The sequence below is a fragment of the Taudactylus pleione genome, unplaced genomic scaffold (assembly GCF_031769625.1).
Source record: "Taudactylus pleione unplaced genomic scaffold, aTauple2 ptg000535l, whole genome shotgun sequence".
NCBI lineage: Eukaryota > Metazoa > Chordata > Amphibia > Anura > Myobatrachidae > Taudactylus > Taudactylus pleione.
This window is the reverse complement of record NW_028284937.1, coordinates 11,650,447-11,669,996: the sequence shown is the minus strand read 5'-3', so window position 1 is coordinate 11,669,996 and position 19,550 is coordinate 11,650,447. Positions and strand designations below refer to the sequence as shown.

The 19,550-nt window shown below is 47.5% G+C and overlaps 1 pseudogene; it reads left to right on the top strand.

The window, feature by feature from the left end:
• The first annotated feature begins 8,725 nt into the window (after positions 1–8,725).
• LOC148501115 (uncharacterized) lies at positions 8,726–10,599 on the top strand (annotated as a pseudogene).
• Positions 10,600–19,550: the final 8,951 nt, after the last annotated feature.

The window sequence follows — 19,550 nt, the reverse complement described above, 5'->3', positions numbered from 1 at the left end:
GGTTTGGACTGGAGTGTACTTTGGGGGTTACAGCACCCTTTAACGGTCAAGCCAGCCGGCCCTTTACTTATGACACAGGCGCACGCTTGGCACTACTTTGTTGATGCACGTGCGGCTACTGCGCACACAATTCACAAACACAGAAAATATATATTTTTTTGGTTTGGACTGGAGTGTACTTTGGGGGTTACAGCACCCTTTAATGGTCAAGCCAGCCGGCCCTTTACTTATGACACAGGCGCACGCTTGGCACTACTTTGTTGATGCACGTGCGGCTACTGCGCACACAATTCACAAACACAGAAAATATTTTTTTTGTGGGTTTGGACTGGAGTGTACTTTGGGGGTTACAGCACCCTTTAACGGTCAAGCCAGCCGGCCCTTTACTTATGACACAGGTGCACGCTTGGCACTACTTTGTTGATGCACGTGCGGCTACTGCGCACACAATTCACAAACACAGAAAATATATATTTTTTGGTTTGGAGTGTACTTTGGGGGTTACAGCACCCTTTAACGGTCAAGCCAGCCGGCCCTTTACTTATGACACAGGCGCACGCTTGGCACTACTTTGTTGATGCACGTGCGGCTACTGCGCACACAATTCACAAACACAGAAAATAATTTTTTTTTTGGTTTGGACTGGAGTGGACTTTGGGGCTTACAGCACCCTTTAATGGTCAAGCCAGCCGGCCCTTTACTTATAACACAGGCGCACGCTTGGCACTACTTTGTTGATGCACGTGCGGCTGCTGCGCACACAATTCACAAACACAGAAAATATATATTTTTTTGGTTTGGAGTGTACTTTGGGGGTTACAGCACCCTTTAACGGTCAAGCCAGCTGGCCCTTTACTTATGACACAGGCGCACGCTTGGCACTACTTTGTTGATGCACGTGCGGCTACTGCGCACACAATTCACAAACACAGAAAATATATATTTTTTTGGTTTGGACTGGAGTGTACTTTGGGGGTTACAGCACCCTTTAATGGTCAAGCCAGCCGGCCCTTTACTTATGACACAGGCGCACGCTTGGCACTACTTTGTTGATGCACGTGCGGCTACTGCGCACACAATTCACAAACACAGAAAATATTTTTTTTTTTGGTTTGGACTGGAGTGTACTTTGGGGGTTACAGCACCCTTTAACGGTCAAGCCAGCCGGCCCTTTACTTATGACACAGGCGCACGCTTGGCACTACTTTGTTGATCCACGTGCGGCTACTGCGCACACAATTCACAAACACAGAAAATAATTTTTTTTTGGTTTGGACTGGAGTGTACTTTGGGGGTTACAGCACCCTTTAACGGTCAAGCCAGCCGGCCCTTTACTTATGACACAGGCGCACGCTTGGCACTACTTTGTTGATGCACGTGCGGCTACTGCGCACACAATTCACAAACACAGAAAATATATATTTTTTGGTTTGGAGTGTACTTTGGGGGTTACAGCACCCTTTAACGGTCAAGCCAGCCGGCCCTTTACTTATGACACAGGCGCACGCTTGGCACTACTTTGTTGATGCACGTGCGGCTACTGCGCACACAATTCACAAACACAGAAAATAATATTTTTTTTGGTTTGGACTGGAGTGTACTTTGGGGGTTACAGCACCCTTTAACGGTCAAGCCAGCCGGCCCTTTACTTATAACACAGGCGCACGCTTGGCACTACTTTGTTGATCCACGTGCGGCTACTGCGCACACAATTCACAAACACAGAAAATAATTTTTTTTTGTTTTGGACTGGAGTGTACTTTGGGGGTTACAGCACCCTTTAACGGTCAAGCCAGCCGGCCCTTTACTTATGACACAGGCGCACGCTTGGCACTACTTTGTTGATGCACGTGCGGCTACTGCGCACACAATTCACAAACACAGAAAATATATATTTTTTGGTTTGGAGTGTACTTTGGGGGTTACAGCACCCTTTACCGGTCAAGCCAACCGGCCCTTTACTTATGACACAGGCGCACGCTTGGCACTACTTTGTTGATGCACGTGTGGCTACTGCGCACACAATTCACAAACACAGAAAATAATTTTTTTTTTGGTTTGGACTGGAGTGGACTTTGGGGCTTACAGCACCCTTTAACGGTCAAGCCAGCCAGCCCTTTACTTATAACACAGGCGCACGCTTGGCACTACTTTGTTGATGCACGTGCGGCTACTGCGCACACAATTCACAAACACAGAAAATATATATTTTTTTGGTTTGGAGTGTACTTTGGGGGTTACAGCACCCTTTAACGGTCAAGCCAGCCGGCCCTTTACTTATGACACAGGCGCACGCTTGGCACTACTTTGTTGATGCACGTGCGGCTACTGCGCACACAATTCACAAACACAGAAAATATATATTTTTTTGGTTTGGACTGGAGTGTACTTTGGGGGTTACCGCACCCTTTAATGGTCAAGCCAGCCGGCCCTTTACTTATGACACAGGCGCACGCTTGGCACTACTTTGTTGATGCACGTGCTGCTACTGCGCACACAATTCACAAACACAGAAAATATTTTTTTTTTTGGTTTGGACTGGAGTGTACTTTGGGGGTTACAGCACCCTTTAACGGTCAAGCCAGCCGGCCCTTTACTTATGACACAGGCGCACGCTTGGCACTACTTTGTTGATCCACGTGCGGCTACTGCGCACACAATTCACAAACACAGAAAATAATTTTTTTTTGGTTTGGACTGGAGTGTACTTTGGGGGTTACAGCACCCTTTAACGGTCAAGCCAGCCGGCCCTTTACTTATGACACAGGCGCACGCTTGGCACTACTTTGTTGATGCTCGTGCGGCTACTGCGCACACAATTCACAAACACAGAAAATATATATTTTTTGGTTTGGAGTGTACTTTGGGGGTTACAGCACCCTTTAACGGTCAAGCCAGCCCGCCCTTTACTTATGACACAGGCGCACGCTTGGCACTACTTTGTTGATGCACGTGCGGCTACTGCGCACATAATTCACAAACACAGAAAATAATTTTTTTTTTGGTTTGGACTGGAGTGGACTTTGGGGCTTACAGCACCCTTTAACGGTCAAGCCAGCCGGCCCTTTACTTATAACACAGGCTCACGCTTGGCACTACTTTGTTGATGCACGTGCGGCTACTGCGCACACAATTCACAAACACAGAAAATATATATTTTTTTGGTTTGGAGTGTACTTTGGGGGTTACAGCACCCTTTAACGGTCAAGCCAGCCGGCCCTTTACTTATGACACAGGCGCACGCTTGGCACTACTTTGTTGATGCACGTGCGGCTACTGCGCACACAATTCACAAACACAGAAAATATATATTTTTTTGGTTTGGACTGGAGTGTACTTTGGGGGTTACAGCACCCTTTAATGGTCAAGCCAGCCGGCCCTTTACTTATGACACAGGCGCACGCTTGGCACTACTTTGTTGATGCACGTGCGGCTACTGCGCACACAAATCACAAACACAGAAAATAATTTTTTTTTGGTTTGGACTGGAGTGTACTTTGGGGGTTACAGCACCCTTTAACGGTCAAGCCAGCCGGCCCTTTACTTATGACACAGGCGCACGCTTGGCACTACTTTGTTGATGCACGTGTGGCTACTGCGCACACAATTCACAAACACAGAAAATATATATTTTTTGGTTTGGAGTGTACTTTGGGGGTTACAGCACCCTTTAACGGTCAAGCCAGCCGGCCCTTTACTTATGACACAGGCGCACGCTTGGCACTACTTTGTTGATGCACGTGCGGCTACTGCGCACACAATTCACAAACACAGAAAATAATATTTTTTTTGGTTTGGACTGGAGTGTACTTTGGGGGTTACATCACCCTTTAACGGTCAAGCCAGCCGGCCCTTTACTTATAACACAGGCGCACGCTTGGCACTACTTTGTTGATCCACGTGCGGCTACTGCGCACACATTTCACAAACACAGAAAATAATTTTTTTTTGGTTTGGACTGGAGTGTACTTTGGGGGTTACAGCACCCTTTAACGGTCAAGCCAGCCCGCCCTTTACTTATGACACAGGCGCACGCTTGGCACTACTTTGTTGATGCACGTGCGGCTACTGCGCACATAATTCACAAACACAGAAAATAATTTTTTTTTTGGTTTGGACTGGAGTGGACTTTGGGGCTTACAGCACCCTTTAACGGTCAAGCCAGCCGGCCCTTTACTTATAACACAGGCTCACGCTTGGCACTACTTTGTTGATGCACGTGCGGCTACTGCGCACACAATTCACAAACACAGAAAATATATATTTTTTTGGTTTGGAGTGTACTTTGGGGGTTACAGCACCCTTTAATGGTCAAGCCAGCCGGCCCTTTACTTATGACACAGGCGCACGCTTGGCACTACTTTGTTGATGCACGTGCGGCTACTGCGCACACAATTCACAAACACAGAAAATATATATTTTTTTGGTTTGGACTGGAGTGTACTTTGGGGGTTACAGCACCCTTTAATGGTCAAGCCAGCCGGCCCTTTACTTATGACACAGGCGCACGCTTGGCACTACTTTGTTGATGCACGTGCGGCTACTGCGCACACAAATCACAAACACAGAAAATAATTTTTTTTTGGTTTGGACTGGAGTGTACTTTGGGGGTTACAGCACCCTTTAACGGTCAAGCCAGCCGGCCCTTTACTTATGACACAGGCGCACGCTTGGCACTACTTTGTTGATGCACGTGTGGCTACTGCGCACACAATTCACAAACACAGAAAATATATATTTTTTGGTTTGGAGTGTACTTTGGGGGTTACAGCACCCTTTAACGGTCAAGCCAGCCGGCCCTTTACTTATGACACAGGCGCACGCTTGGCACTACTTTGTTGATGCACGTGCGGCTACTGCGCACACAATTCACAAACACAGAAAATAATATTTTTTTTGGTTTGGACTGGAGTGTACTTTGGGGGTTACATCACCCTTTAACGGTCAAGCCAGCCGGCCCTTTACTTATAACACAGGCGCACGCTTGGCACTACTTTGTTGATCCACGTGCGGCTACTGCGCACACATTTCACAAACACAGAAAATAATTTTTTTTTGGTTTGGACTGGAGTGTACTTTGGGGGTTACAGCACCCTTTAACGGTCAAGCCAGCCGGCCCTTTACTTATGACACAGGCGCACGCTTGGCACTACTTTGTTGATGCACGTGCGGCTACTGCGCACACAATTCACAAACACAGAAAATATATATTTTTTGGTTTGGAGTGTACTTTGGGGGTTACAGCACCCTTTAACGGTCAAGCCAGCCGGCCCTTTACTTATGACACAGGCGCACGCTTGGCACTACTTTGTTGATGCACGTGTGGCTACTGCGCACACAATTCACAAACACAGAAAATAATTTTTTTTTTGGTTTGGACTGGAGTGGACTTTGGGGCTTACAGCACCCTTTAACGGTCAAGCCAGCCGGCCCTTTACTTATAACACAGGCGCACGCTTGGCACTACTTTGTTGATGCACGTGCGGCTACTGCGCACACAATTCACAAACACAGAAAATATATATTTTTTTGGTTTGGAGTGTACTTTGGGGGTTACAGCACCCTTTAACGGTCAAGCCAGCCGGCCCTTTACTTATGACACAGGCGCACGCTTGGCACTACTTTGTTGATGCACGTGCGGCTACTGCGCACACAATTCACAAACACAGAAAATAATTTTTTTTTTGGTTTGGACTGGAGTGTACTTTGGGTGTTACAGCACCCTTTAATGGTCAAGCCAGCCGGCCCTTTACTTATAACACAGGCGCACGCTTGGCACTACTTTGTTGATCCACATGCGGCTACTGCGCACACAATTCACAAACACAGAAAATAATTTTTTTTTGGTTTGGACTGGAGTGTACTTTGGGGGTTACAGCACCCTTTAACGGTAAAGCCAGCCGGCCCTTTACTTATGACACAGGCGCACGCTTGGCACTACTTTGTTGATGCACGTGCGGCTACTGCGCACACAATTCACAAACACAGAAAATATATATTTTTTGGTTTGGAGTGTACTTTGGGGGTTACAGCACCCTTTAACGGTCAAGCCAGCTGGCCCTTTACTTATGACACAGGCGCACGCTTGGCACTACTTTGTTGATGCACGTGCGGCTACTGCGCACACAATTCACAAACACAGAAAATATATATTTTTTGGTTTGGAGTGTACTTTGGGGGTTACAGCACCCTTTAACGGTCAAGCCAGCTGGCCCTTTACTTATGACACAGGCGCACGCTTGGCACTACTTTGATGATGCACGTGCGGCTACTGCGCACACAATTCACAAACACAGAAAATATATATTTTTTGGTTTGGAGTGTACTTTGGGGGTTACAGCACCCTTTAACGGTAAAGCCAGCCGGCCCTTTACTTATGACACAGGCGCACGCTTGGCACTACTTTGTTGATGCACGTGCGGCTACTGCGCACATAATTCACAAACACAGAAAATATATATTTTTTGGTTTGGAGTGTACTTTGGGGGTTACAGCACCCTTTAACGGTCAAGCCAGCTGGCCCTTTACTTATGACACAGGCGCACGCTTGGCACTACTTTGATGATGCACGTGCGGCTACTGCGCACACAATTCACAAACACAGAAAATAATTTTTTTTTTGGTTTGGACTGGAGTGTACTTTGGGGGTTACAGCACCCTTTAACGGTCAAGCCAGCCGGCCCTTTACTTATAACACAGGCGCACGCTTGGCACTACTTTGTTGATGCACGTGCGGCTACTGCGCACACAATTCACAAACACAGAAAATATATATTTTTTTGGTTTGGAGTGTACTTTGGGGGTTACAGCACCCTTTAACGGTCAAGCCAGCTGGCCCTTTACTTATGACACAGGCGCACGCTTTGCACTACTTTGTTGATGCACGTGCGGCTACTGCGCACACAATTCACAAACACAGAAAATATATATTTTTTTGGTTTGGAGTGTACTTTGGGGGTTACAGCACCCTTTAACGGTCAAGCCAGCCGGCCCTTTACTTATGACACAGGCGCACGCTTGGCACTACTTTGTTGATGCATGTGCGGCTACTGCGCACACAATTCACAAACACAGAAAATAATTTTTTTTTTGGTTTGGACTGGAGTGTACTTTGGGGGTTACAGCACCCTTTAACGGTCAAGCCAGCCGCCCTTTACTTATGACACAGGCGCACGCTTGGCACTACTTTGTTGATGCACGTGCGGCTGCTGCGCACACAATTCACAAACACAGAAAATAATTTTTTTTTTGGTTTGGACTGGAGTGTACTTTGGGGGTTACAGCACCCTTTAACGGTCAAGCCAGCCGCCCTTTACTTATGACACAGGCGCACGCTTGGCACTACTTTGTTGATGCACGTGCGGCTACTGCGCACACAATTCACAAACACAGAAAATATTATTTTTTTAGCACCTGGGGGGAGCACCGCTGATGGACAGAGCACCCCCTGGACAACACTACCGCACCCCTTTAGGACTGGGACACTGCACAGGACTTTGGAGTGGACACAGCCCCTATGGAGAACTGACTGCACAACACAGTCCAGCCAGCCCCTATGGACTTTGAAGTAGTGGACATAGCCCCTATTAACAACAGCAGCACAGCACAACACAGCCAGCCCCTATGGACTTTGAAGTAGTGGACAACAGCAGCACAGCGCAGCACAGCACAACACTACTCTGTACTACACTACACAGCCCAGCCAGCCCTAACTCCCACCCTCCCTCTTCACTGTCCACAGCCGAGTGAGAAAATGGCGCCGACGCGGGTACCTTATATGGGATCCAAAACCCGCGAGACTCGGAAGGCGGGATGATGACGTTTTGGCTCGATTTCAGATCCGAGTCAGGCGGGAAAAGTCGAGCCTGACTCGGATCTGCCTCGGATCGGGGGGGCTCGGGGGGACTTTGAAGTAGTGGACAACAGCAGCACAGTGCTGCACAGCACAACACTACTCTGCACTACACTACACTACACAGCCCAGCCAGCCCTAGCTCCCACCCTCCCTCTTCACTGTCCACAGCCGAGTGAGAAAATGGCGCCGACGCGGGTACCTTATGTAGGATCCAGAACCCGTGAGACTCAGAAGGCGGGATGATGACTTTTTGCCTCGATTTCAGATCCGAGTTAGGCGGGAAAAGTCGAGCCTCACTCGGATCTGCCTCGGATCGGGGGGGCTCGGGGGGGTTCGGATTTCAGAAATCCGAACCCGCTCACCCCTAATTTAAACTATAAAAAGTTATTGTATCAGCATAAAGATGTTAATTATTTAACATAACTTTCAGTGGAAATACCATTTAAGTTTTAGTTGATAAATGTGTGATTTTATTTTCCTGTTTTTTTTTGTGTCCTAAACTGTCTGCTTACTAAGATGATGTCTGCATTATGCAAGATTAATTATCCTTAATTGTACAGAAGTCTTTTCAGGGGTATGGTTTTGGTATTGCTAATAGTGTGGTTATAATTTATATGGCTCTCTAATTTTCAGACAGAAAAATCTCTCAAACCTGTGTTTTTTTCCATATTTTTCAACCCGGGAATGTGCTCCTAACCTCCTTTCACACAGCACATTAGACCCGGGTAATTCCCGGGTCGACCCCTTTCACACTGAACCCAGGTCAGCCCTGCAATATACTGTGTGTCATAATAAATGGCCTGCTTTTATGGCACACAGAGATGAGGTCATGAAAAGTGGGCTGTGACTGCTCACTGCATTGAATTAACCATGGAGTTACTACTGAGTAGCCTGGAGTTCCTGAGTTATTGTTGTTTTTTGCTGTTTTACACTGCAAATGACTGCCTGATGCAGGTGCTTACACTGTGGTACCTGGCAGTATTATGCCAGGAGGAGAAGGGAGCAATTTCTGGCGAAGAGGGCTTCTACTCGACGCAGGTATTTGCGCCGGAGGAGAGCCCTGATTTTGGGTAGCATTACATCCATACTGAGGTTAACCAGAGTGACAAATCGATCGTTGTGGACCAGAGACTGCAGGCATGGAGAATCTTTCTGGGCGACCGTGGAAGCTTTTGCCCCAGAGCAGTGGATTGCACACTTTTGTATGTTGCGTGGTACCTTCAACTACCTGCTGGAACTTCTCACCCCAGCACTCACCAGGGGATGCACCAAGACCATCAAGCCATGCAAGAGACTGGGGATTGTGATGTGGTGGTACACAACTCCGGGGGAATACCGTACCATCTCCTGTTTGTTCGGTGTTGGCATTTCAACGGTGTGTGTGCTAATGCGGGAAGTGACAGGCATTGTTGGTGACTCTTTACCACGGCTTCATTTCCTTACCACAAGGTGACCAGCTGGATGACACCATAAAAGGTTTCCTGCGGCGTGGATATTCCCAGTGCGGTTGGGCCATAGATGGGACCCACATACCCATTAATGCCCCCCCACAGAACCCAGCGAATTACCACAATCCTGCAGGCTGTAGTGGACCATAAGTATTGGTAAGTAAGTACTATGTTGTGTTTTAATGTGAGTGATATGCTGGGCCCATAATGTGTATTGTTCAACACAGCTAATACATCTACTGTTTAGTGTCACAGATGTATTTATCGGCTTGCCTGGTCATGCTCACGACTCACAGGTACTTGCCAATTCGAACTTGTTCCAGATTGAGGAGGAGAAGCAAGATGGCTGGTTGTTCCCTAGAGAGGTAAATTGATCTCATGTTTTCTACAGAAAAATCATAATGCAATATATTGCAATTTAGGTACAGGGCTGCCTTATATCCCAGTATACCCTGCCACAGATTTTAGATTAGGGAGTGCTGCAACTGTGGGAGGCCATTTTGGGATAAGCTGTTACACAACATCTGGAGGGCCACCAGTTATTAGCTAAACCACTCTATGCATAGGCCCAGCATGCTATACTGGAAATAGATTGTAAGCTCCACTGTTGTGACTGCTGTGAATGTCCTAAATATTCTTATGACTTTGATGAGGAATATGTGTGCACTATAGAAAGCACCCTTGAGCACACATATTCACTGTGGCCCTCCAGTTGTTGTGAAACTACACATTCCAGCATGCCCTACCACAGTTTTGATATTAGGTAAAGCTAAAACTGTGTCAAGGCATGCTGAGATATGTAGTTTCACAACAGCTGGAGAGTCACAGGTGGCCAGGTGTGATATAGAGATTGCCACCTATACTATATTTTAATTTTTTGTTTACCTTTACATACATCTAAGTTTGTAGCTGGGGTGGAGATCCCAGTACACCTTATTGGAGATGCAGCATACCCTTTCAAGCGATGGATCATCAAGAGCTTCACACAACATCTCCCACTGTCTCCAGACCAAGTTCTGTTCACCCACACTCTTAGCTCGCCAGGATAATGGTGGAAAATGCCTTTGGTAGGCTGAAGGGGCGTTGGTGGTGTCAGATGTGGTTGCTGCTTGTTGCATTCTGCAAGATGTCTGTGAGCTAAAGAAAGAACACTCTTTACCGGAGCGGAATGTTGTGGACTCTGACCTGGCTGATACTCCGGTAGAAGCAGCAGCCTACGGGGGTGAGACAACAAGTGCCAGTGCTAAGGTCATTCATAACACCCTCACTGCTAACTTTTCTACTAAGACACAGTAGAGGACACAAGGGTTCTGTTGCAAACAAGTTTTGTTTTATTTTTTGAAAAGGTCATGGACATGTTACCTCACATGTTACACCTTAAATATAACATGTTTCAGTTTAAAGCGCTTCTTTTATTATTGGACATAAATAGGCATAAGCCTTTCACAACATAACCTTTACACATATTTGCATTCAACAATTAGTATAATATAGCTACAGTATCAGTGGCGGGTCAAGAGGTTGTGCTGTCAGGCAGTCTGTAAATTATAATAGGGAGACACAACAACTCTTAGAACTATGCTGCAGCCCCACCTTTTGAACCGACAGTGATAGTAACAACATATATATAGATGTGGTTATATAGAGGCCACACATGGCCCTAAGCCAGGGGTTGCCAATAAACAGCCCTCCAGCCGTTGTTGAACTACAAATCCCAGCATGCCTTGCAATAGTTTTAGCATGGCCAAAAAGCAGAACTGTTGCAGGGCATGCTGGGATATGTCGTTCTGCAACATCTGGGGGGCCGCTTATTGCTCACCCTTACCCTAAGCTCTTGACAGGCCTGTTAAGTGCAGGATACACATGAATGAGTAAAACAGTAGGAAACAAGACATAACTTCTTCATTGGCTCTGCCGAAAAATATTGAAAATAGAAGGTGTAAAGTGTGTACATTTTACATTACGTACACCCCCATATATACACATAGCTCAGGTAAAGGCTTCATATTTCCCTAAGCTCTGGACAGGCCTGTTAAGTGCAGGATACACATGAATGAGTAAAAATTAGTAAAAAAATAGGACTTAAATAAAATAATTTAGAAACTGTACTGCAAACATGAAATAGAGAAAACAAGTCTACAACTGTCTATAGGCAGTGCTGACAATAGTGCTAAGTGGACTGTTATGATTAGTGCCATCTGAATAAGTATGCACTGTGCCATATTGATTAGTATTTCCTGTGCCATCTGGACTTTTATGCACAGTGGCATGTGGACTGCTATGGACTGTGCCCTCTGGACTGGTATTGGCATGTGGACTGCTACGCACAGTGACATGTGGAGTATTATTCCCTGTGCCATCTGGATAACTATGCACCGTGCCATGTGGAGTAGTATGAAGTAGATTGAGGGGTTGGTTTGCATAAACGGTACACCTCTACTATGCTGTTGGTAATTTCTGGAATGATCCTCAGAGTACTGAGGAGGATAAATTGGATAAGGGTGCGGATTGTGTAATCTAGACACCAGACCGTTAAGGAAGGACATCTGTGCCTCTCTCTTTTCCCTCGAAATTCATTTGTGCATGCCCACAAGCTGCGTGACAAAGGAATTTTGTAACTCTCTCTCATTGTCAAAGAAGCGCTGGAGTCGGGCATCCTCCTGTGCCTGGATTTCAGCATCGGAATCTCGCAGCTGATTGACCAGGATTCTTGTCATTGTGCGCATTGCTAGCTCCATCTTTGAAGTTATTTTGTTCTGCGCAAGTACATCAAAGACTAGAAATAGAGGAAAATAAAATAAAAAATTACAAATCAAATAGCAGTGATGTCAGCATATACAGTATGTGCATGAGGCCTCCCTCCTGCACACTATGGGCCTGATTCAGAGCCGGACGCAATTAGCGCTCGCTCGTCCTGAAAATAGGGGTGGCTATTCAAATCAACCGTTCGCTCTTTGCGGTCTGTTCACATCTCTAGGTCTGAACGAGCGAACAAAACTTGCGGTCGTTTTTTGAAAAAATACGCCCCCTGGCCGCTCGCATCCTATGTCATGTCCGCTATTTATTAGATTAATCGAGTACATCGACCAGTTTATGAACTGCTCGCTATTCTTGTGGTTGGTTTTTGCTACCACAATTTTGCGAGCAGTTCTGGCTCTAAAATAACCCAGTGACGTGGTCAATGACGCTGCTGTATTAATTATGCACACCCTTAAAACGCCCGTTTTGACCTTTAAGCAACGCCTGCGTTCGGATCTCCACTCCCTGTTTTCAAGCACCTTCCCCTGTTACCACCCACATACGCCTCATTCTGTCACTCAAAATAGCAGGCATTCGCTATTTAGCGAACAAACGATTTTCGGCTGCACTGACTGGTTCGCGCATGCGTATTACGATCCGTACGCATGCGCAGTTGGGCAAACATCGCTCGGAGCGAACGAGCGGCTGCTTACGAGCGGCTCTGAATCAGGCCCTATCTTCACACTGCAACAGATACATTCTGAGTTTGGATTTCAGTATATGAGTCCGGGTACACACTATAATGACAGCACTATGGTCACGTCGAAATCCCTTCATCACGGACCATTGGTGCTATTAGCATGCAGGTGTGTATCCGGCCAATGTTGTTATTAGCAATCGTTACTAGTAGGGGTGAGCGGGTTCGGATTTCTGAAATCCGAACCCCCCCGAGCCCCCCCGATCCGAGTCCGATCCGAGTCAGGCTCGACTTTTCCCGCCTGACTCGGATTCTGAAATCGAGGCAAAACGTCATCTTCCCGCCTTCCGAGTCTCGCGGGTTTTGGATCCTATATAAGGTACCCACGTCGGCGCCATTTTCTCACTCGGCTGTGGACAGTGAAGAGGGAGGGTGGGAGTTAGGGCTGTGTAGTGTAGTGTAGTGTAGTGCTGCTGTTGTCCACTACTTCAAAGTCCATAGGGGCTGGCTGTGTTGTGCTGTGCTGCTGTTGTTAATAGGGGCTGTGTCCACTACTTCAAAGTCCATAGGGGCTGGCTGGACTGTGTTGTGCAGTCAGTTCTCCATAGGGGCTGTGTCCACTCCAAAGTCCTGTGCAGTGTCCCAGTCCTAAAGAGGTGCTGTAGTGTTGTCCAGGGGGTGCTCTGTCCATCAGGGGTGCTCCCCCCAAGTGCTAAAAATATAATATATTTTCTGTGTTTGTGAATTGTGTGCGCAGTAGCCGCACGTGCATCAACAAAGTAGTGCCAAGCGTGCGCCTGTGTCATAAGTAAAGGGCCGGCTGGCTTGACCGTTAAAGGGTGCTGTAACCCCCGAAAGTACACTCCAGTCCAAACCAAAAAAAAATTATTTTCTGTGTTTGTGAATTGTGTGCGCAGTAGCCGCACGTGCATCAACAAAGTAGTGCCAAGCGTGCGCCTGTGTCATAAGTAAAGGGCCGGCTGGCTTGACCGTTAAGGGTGCTGTAACCCCCGAAAGTACACTCCAGTCCAAACCAAAAAAAAAATTATTTTCTGTGTTTGTGAATTGTGTGCGCAGTAGCCGCACGTGCATCAACAAAGTAGTGCCAAGCGTGCGCCTGTGTCATAAGTAAAGGGCCGGCTGGCTTGACCGTTAAGGGTGCTGTAACCCCCGAAAGTACACTCCAGTCCAAACCAAAAAAAAAATTATTTTCTGTGTTTGTGAATTGTGTGCGCAGTAGCCGCACGTGCATCAACACAGTAGTGCCAAGCGTGCGCCTGTGTCATAAGTAAAGGGCCGGCTGGCTTGACCGTTAAGGGTGCTGTAACCCCCGAAAGTACACTCCAGTCCAAACCAAAAAAAAAATTATTTTCTGTGTTTGTGAATTGTGTGCGCAGTAGCCGCACGTGCATCAACAAAGTAGTGCCAAGCGTGCGCCTGTGTCATAAGTAAAGGGCCGGCTGGCTTGACCGTTAAAGGGTGCTGTAACCCCCGAAAGTACACTCCAGTCCAAACCAAAAAAAAATTATTTTCTGTGTTTGTGAATTGTGTGCGCAGTAGCCGCACGTGCATCAACAAAGTAGTGCCAAGCGTGCGCCTGTGTCATAAGTAAAGGGCCGGCTGGCTTGACCGTTAAGGGTGCTGTAACCCCCGAAAGTACACTCCAGTCCAAACCAAAAAAAAAATTATTTTCTGTGTTTGTGAATTGTGTGCGCAGTAGCCGCACGTGCATCAACAAAGTAGTGCCAAGCGTGCGCCTGTGTCATAAGTAAAGGGCCGGCTGGCTTGACCGTTAAGGGTGCTGTAACCCCCGAAAGTACACTCCAGTCCAAACCAAAAAAAAATTATTTTCTGTGTTTGTGAATTGTGTGCGCAGTAGCCGCACGTGCATCAACAAAGTAGTGCCAAGCGTGCGCCTGTGTCATAAGTAAAGGGCCGGCTGGCTTGACCGTTAAGGGTGCTGTAACCCCCGAAAGTACACTCCAGTCCAAACCAAAAAAAAAATTATTTTCTGTGTTTGTGAATTGTGTGCGCAGTAGCCGCACGTGCATCAACAAAGTAGTGCCAAGCGTGCACCTGTGTCATAAGTAAAGGGCCGGCTGGCTTGACCGTTAAGGGTGCTGTAACCCCCGAAAGTACACTCCAGTCCAAACCAAAAAAAAAATTATTTTCTGTGTTTGTGAATTGTGTGCGCAGTAGCCGCACGTGCATCAACAAAGTAGTGCCAAGCGTGCGCCTGTGTCATAAGTAAAGGGCCGGCTGGCTTGACCGTTAAAGGGTGCTGTAACCCCCAAAGTACACTCCAGTCCAAACCAAAAAAAAAATTATTTTCTGTGTTTGTGAATTGTGTGCGCAGTAGCCGCACGTGCATCAACAAAGTAGTGCCAAGCGTGCGCCTGTGTCATAAGTAAAGGGCCGGCTGGCTTGACCGTTAAAGGGTGCTGTAACCCCCGAAAGTACACTCCAGTCCAAACCAAAAAAAAATTATTTTCTGTGTTTGTGAATTGTGTGCGCAGTAGCCGCACGTGCATCAACAAAGTAGTGCCAAGCGTGCGCCTGTGTCATAAGTAAAGGGCCGGCTGGCTTGACCGTTAAGGGTGCTGTAACCCCCGAAAGTACACTCCAGTCCAAACCAAAAAAAAAATTATTTTCTGTGTTTGTGAATTGTGTGCGCAGTAGCCGCACGTGCATCAACAAAGTAGTGCCAAGCGTGCGCCTGTGTCATAAGTAAAGGGCCGGCTGGCTTGACCGTTAAAGGGTGCTGTAACCCCCGAAAGTACACTCCAGTCCAAACCAAAAAAAAATTATTTTCTGTGTTTGTGAATTGTGTGCGCAGTAGCCGCACGTGCATCAACAAAGTAGTGCCAAGCGTGCGCCTGTGTCATAAGTAAAGGGCCGGCTGGCTTGACCGTTAAGGGTGCTGTAACCCCCGAAAGTACACTCCAGTCCAAACCAAAAAAAAAATTATTTTCTGTGTTTGTGAATTGTGTGCGCAGTAGCCGCACGTGCATCAACAAAGTAGTGCCAAGCGTGCGCCTGTGTCATAAGTAAAGGGCCGGCTGGCTTGACCGTTAAAGGGTGCTGTAACCCCCGAAAGTACACTCCAGTCCAAACCAAAAAAAAATTATTTTCTGTGTTTGTGAATTGTGTGCGCAGTAGCCGCACGTGCATCAACAAAGTAGTGCCAAGCGTGCGCCTGTGTCATAAGTAAAGGGCCGGCTGGCTTGACCGTTAAGGGTGCTGTAACCCCCGAAAGTACACTCCAGTCCAAACCAAAAAAAAAATTATTTTCTGTGTTTGTGAATTGTGTGCGCAGTAGCCGCACGTGCATCAACAAAGTAGTGCCAAGCGTGCGCCTGTGTCATAAGTAAAGGGCCGGCTGGCTTGACCGTTAAAGGGTGCTGTAACCCCCGAAAGTACACTCCAGTCCAAACCAAAAAAAAATTATTTTCTGTGTTTGTGAATTGTGTGCGCAGTAGCCGCACGTGCATCAACAAAGTAGTGCCAAGCGTGCGCCTGTGTCATAAGTAAAGGGCCGGCTGGCTTGACCGTTAAAGGGTGCTGTAACCCCCGAAAGTACACTCCAGTCCAAACCAAAAAAAAATTATTTTCTGTGTTTGTGAATTGTGTGCGCAGTAGCCGCACGTGCATCAACAAAGTAGTGCCAAGCGTGCGCCTGTGTCATAAGTAAAGGGCCGGCTGGCTTGACCGTTAAAGGGTGCTGTAACCCACAAAGTACACTCCAGTCCAAACCCAAAAAAAAATTATTTTCTGTGTTTAGCCGCACGTATATATCAAATCGATATAACATAAATGGAGGACCAAACTTTCTCCGATAAAAATAAAATAGAGAAAGATCAAGAACCACTTCCTCCTAGTGCTGAAGCTGCTGCCACTAGTCATGACATAGACGATAACATGCCATCAACGTCGTCTGCCAAGGCCGATGCCCAATGTCATAGTAGAGGGCACATACAATCCCAAATGGCAAAGTTCAGGAAAATGACCTTGAAAAAGACATTTAAATCAGCTGAAGAGAAACGTAAACTTGCCAATATGCCATTTACGACACGGAGTGGCAAGGAACGGCTAAGGTCGATCCCTAGTATGTTCATGACTAGTGGTTCAGCTTCACATGACGATGGAAGCCCTCCTCCCACTAAAAAAATCAAAAGAGTTAAGCTGGCAAAAGCACAGCGAAGAACTGTGCTTTCTAAGAAGATATCACAAATCCCCAAGGAGAGTCCAAGTGTGGTGGTGGTTGCGATGCCTGACCTTCCCAGCACTGGACGGGAAGAGGTGGCTCTTTCCACCATTTGCACGCCCCCTGCAAGTGCTGAAAGGAGCACCCACAGTCCACTTGCTGATATGCAAATTGAAGATGTCACTGTTGAAGTACAACAGGATGAGGATACTGGTGTAGCTGGCGCTGAGGAGGAAGTTGGCGAGGAGGATTCTGATGGTGATGTGGTTTGTTTAAATCAGGCTCCGGGGGAGACAGTTGTTGTCCGTGGGATGAAAAAGCCCATCACGGTCATGCCTGGGCAGAAGACCAAACATTCCACCTCTTTGGTCTGGCAATATTTCTATCCAAATCCGGACAACAACTGTCTTGCCATATGTACCATATGTAAAGGTGAAATAAGTAGGGGTAGGGACGTCAACCACCTAGGAACATCCTCCCTTATACGGCACCTGCAGCGCGTTCATAAAAAGTTACTGTCAAGTTCAGAAACTTTGGCTAAGACCGTAAGCAGTCCAGGGACACCTAAATCCCGTTGTCCTGTTGTATCCAAGCGCCTGCAAACCACACCGTCAACTCCCTCCTCGTCAATTTCCTCCTTAGTTAGGATCGGAAGTAGTCCTGCAGGCCATGTCACTGGCATGACTGACTCTCCTATCCGGGATTCCTCCGGAGGATCCTGCATTGCTACGCCTACTGCTGCCGCTGCTGCTGTTGCTGCTGCTGGGAGTCGTTCATCATCCCAGAGAGGAAGTAGGAACACCACTACTTTTACTAAACAATTGACCCTCCAACAGTCCTTAGCGAGGAGGATGAAGTACGACAGCAGTCATCCTGAAGCAAAACGTATAACTGAGGCCTTGACTGCTATGTTGGTGTTAGACGTGCGTCCGGTATCCGCCATTAGTGCAGTGGGATTTAGACAATTGATGGAGGTAGTGTGTCCCCGGTTCCAAATCCCGTCTAGATTCCACTTCACTAAGCAGGCGATACCGAGACTGTACAGAAACGTCAGAAAAAGTGTCCTCAGTGTCCTGAAAAATGCCGTTGTACACAATGTCCACTTAACCACGGACATGTGGACAAGTGGAACAGGGCAGACTAAGGACTATATGACTGTGACAGCCCACTGGGTAGATGTATCACCTTACGCAGCAACAGCAGCAGCGTCACCAGTAGCAGCATCTCAGAAATGCCAGCTCGTTACAAGGCAGGCTACGCTGTGTATCACCGGTTTCAGTAAGAGGCACACCGCCGACAACCTCTTAGAGAAACTGAGGGAAATCATCGCCCAGTGGCTTACCCCACTTAGACTCTCCTGGGGATTTGTGATATCTGACAACGCCACCAATATTGTGCGGGCATTACATCTGGGCAAATTCCAGCACGTCCCATGTTTTGCTCACACAATAAACTTGGTGGTGCAGAATTTTCTGAAAAGCGACAGGGGCGTGCAGGAGACGCTTTGGGTGGCCCGAAAAATTTCTGGCCACTTTCGCCATTCAGCGACTGCGTGCCGAAGACTGGAGCGCCAGCAAACACTCTTGAACCTGCCCCGCCATCACCTGAAGCAAGAGGTTGTGACGCGGTGGAACTCAACCCTCTATATGCTTCAGAGGATGGAGGAGCAGCAAAAGGCCATACAAGCCTATACATCCACCTATGACATAGGCAAAGGAGGGGGTATGCACCTGACTCAAGCGCAGTGGAGAATGATTTCCGTGTTGTGCAAGGTTCTCCAGCCCTTCGAACTTGCCACACGTGAAGTCAGTTCAGACACTGCCAGCTTGAGTCAGGTCATTCCCCTCATCAGGCTTTTGCAGAAGCAGCTGGAGAAAGTGAAGGAGGAGCTAAGACGGAGCGATTCCGCTCGGCATGTGGGACTTGTGGATGAAGCCCTTCATTCGCTTTGCCAGGATTCCAGGGTGGTCAATCTGTTGAAATCAGACCACTACGTTTTGGCCACCGTGCTCGATCCTAGGTTTAAAGCCTATGTGGTGTCTCTCTTTCCGGCCGACACAAGCCTGCAGAGGTGCAAAGACCTGGTGAACACACTGTCAGCTGAAGCGGAACGTGACACGTCAACGGCTCCTTCTTCATTTTCTCCTGCAACTGGGGCTGCCAGGAAAAAACTTAGGTATCCTAAGCAACCCGCTGGCGGTGATGCAGGGCAGGCAGGACCAAGTTTGGACATCTGGTCCGGACTGAAGGACCTGGCAACAATTTCTGACATGTCTACTGTCACTGCATATGATACTGTCACCATTGACAGAATGGTGGAGGATTACATCGGTGACAGCATCCAAGTAGGCATGGCAGACAGTCCATACCTGTACTGGCAGGAAAAAGAGGCAATTTGGAGGCCCCTGTACAAACTGGCTCTATTTTACCTGAGTTGCCCCCCCTCCAGTGTGTACTCCGAAAGAGTGTTTAGTGCAGCCGGGAACCTTGTCAGCGAAAGGCGTAGGAGGTTGCTTCCACAGAATGTGGAGAAGATGATGTTCATCAAAATGAATTATCAGCTCTTCCAGGGAGACCAGCCTCCAGAAGGTACAGAGGGACCTGTGG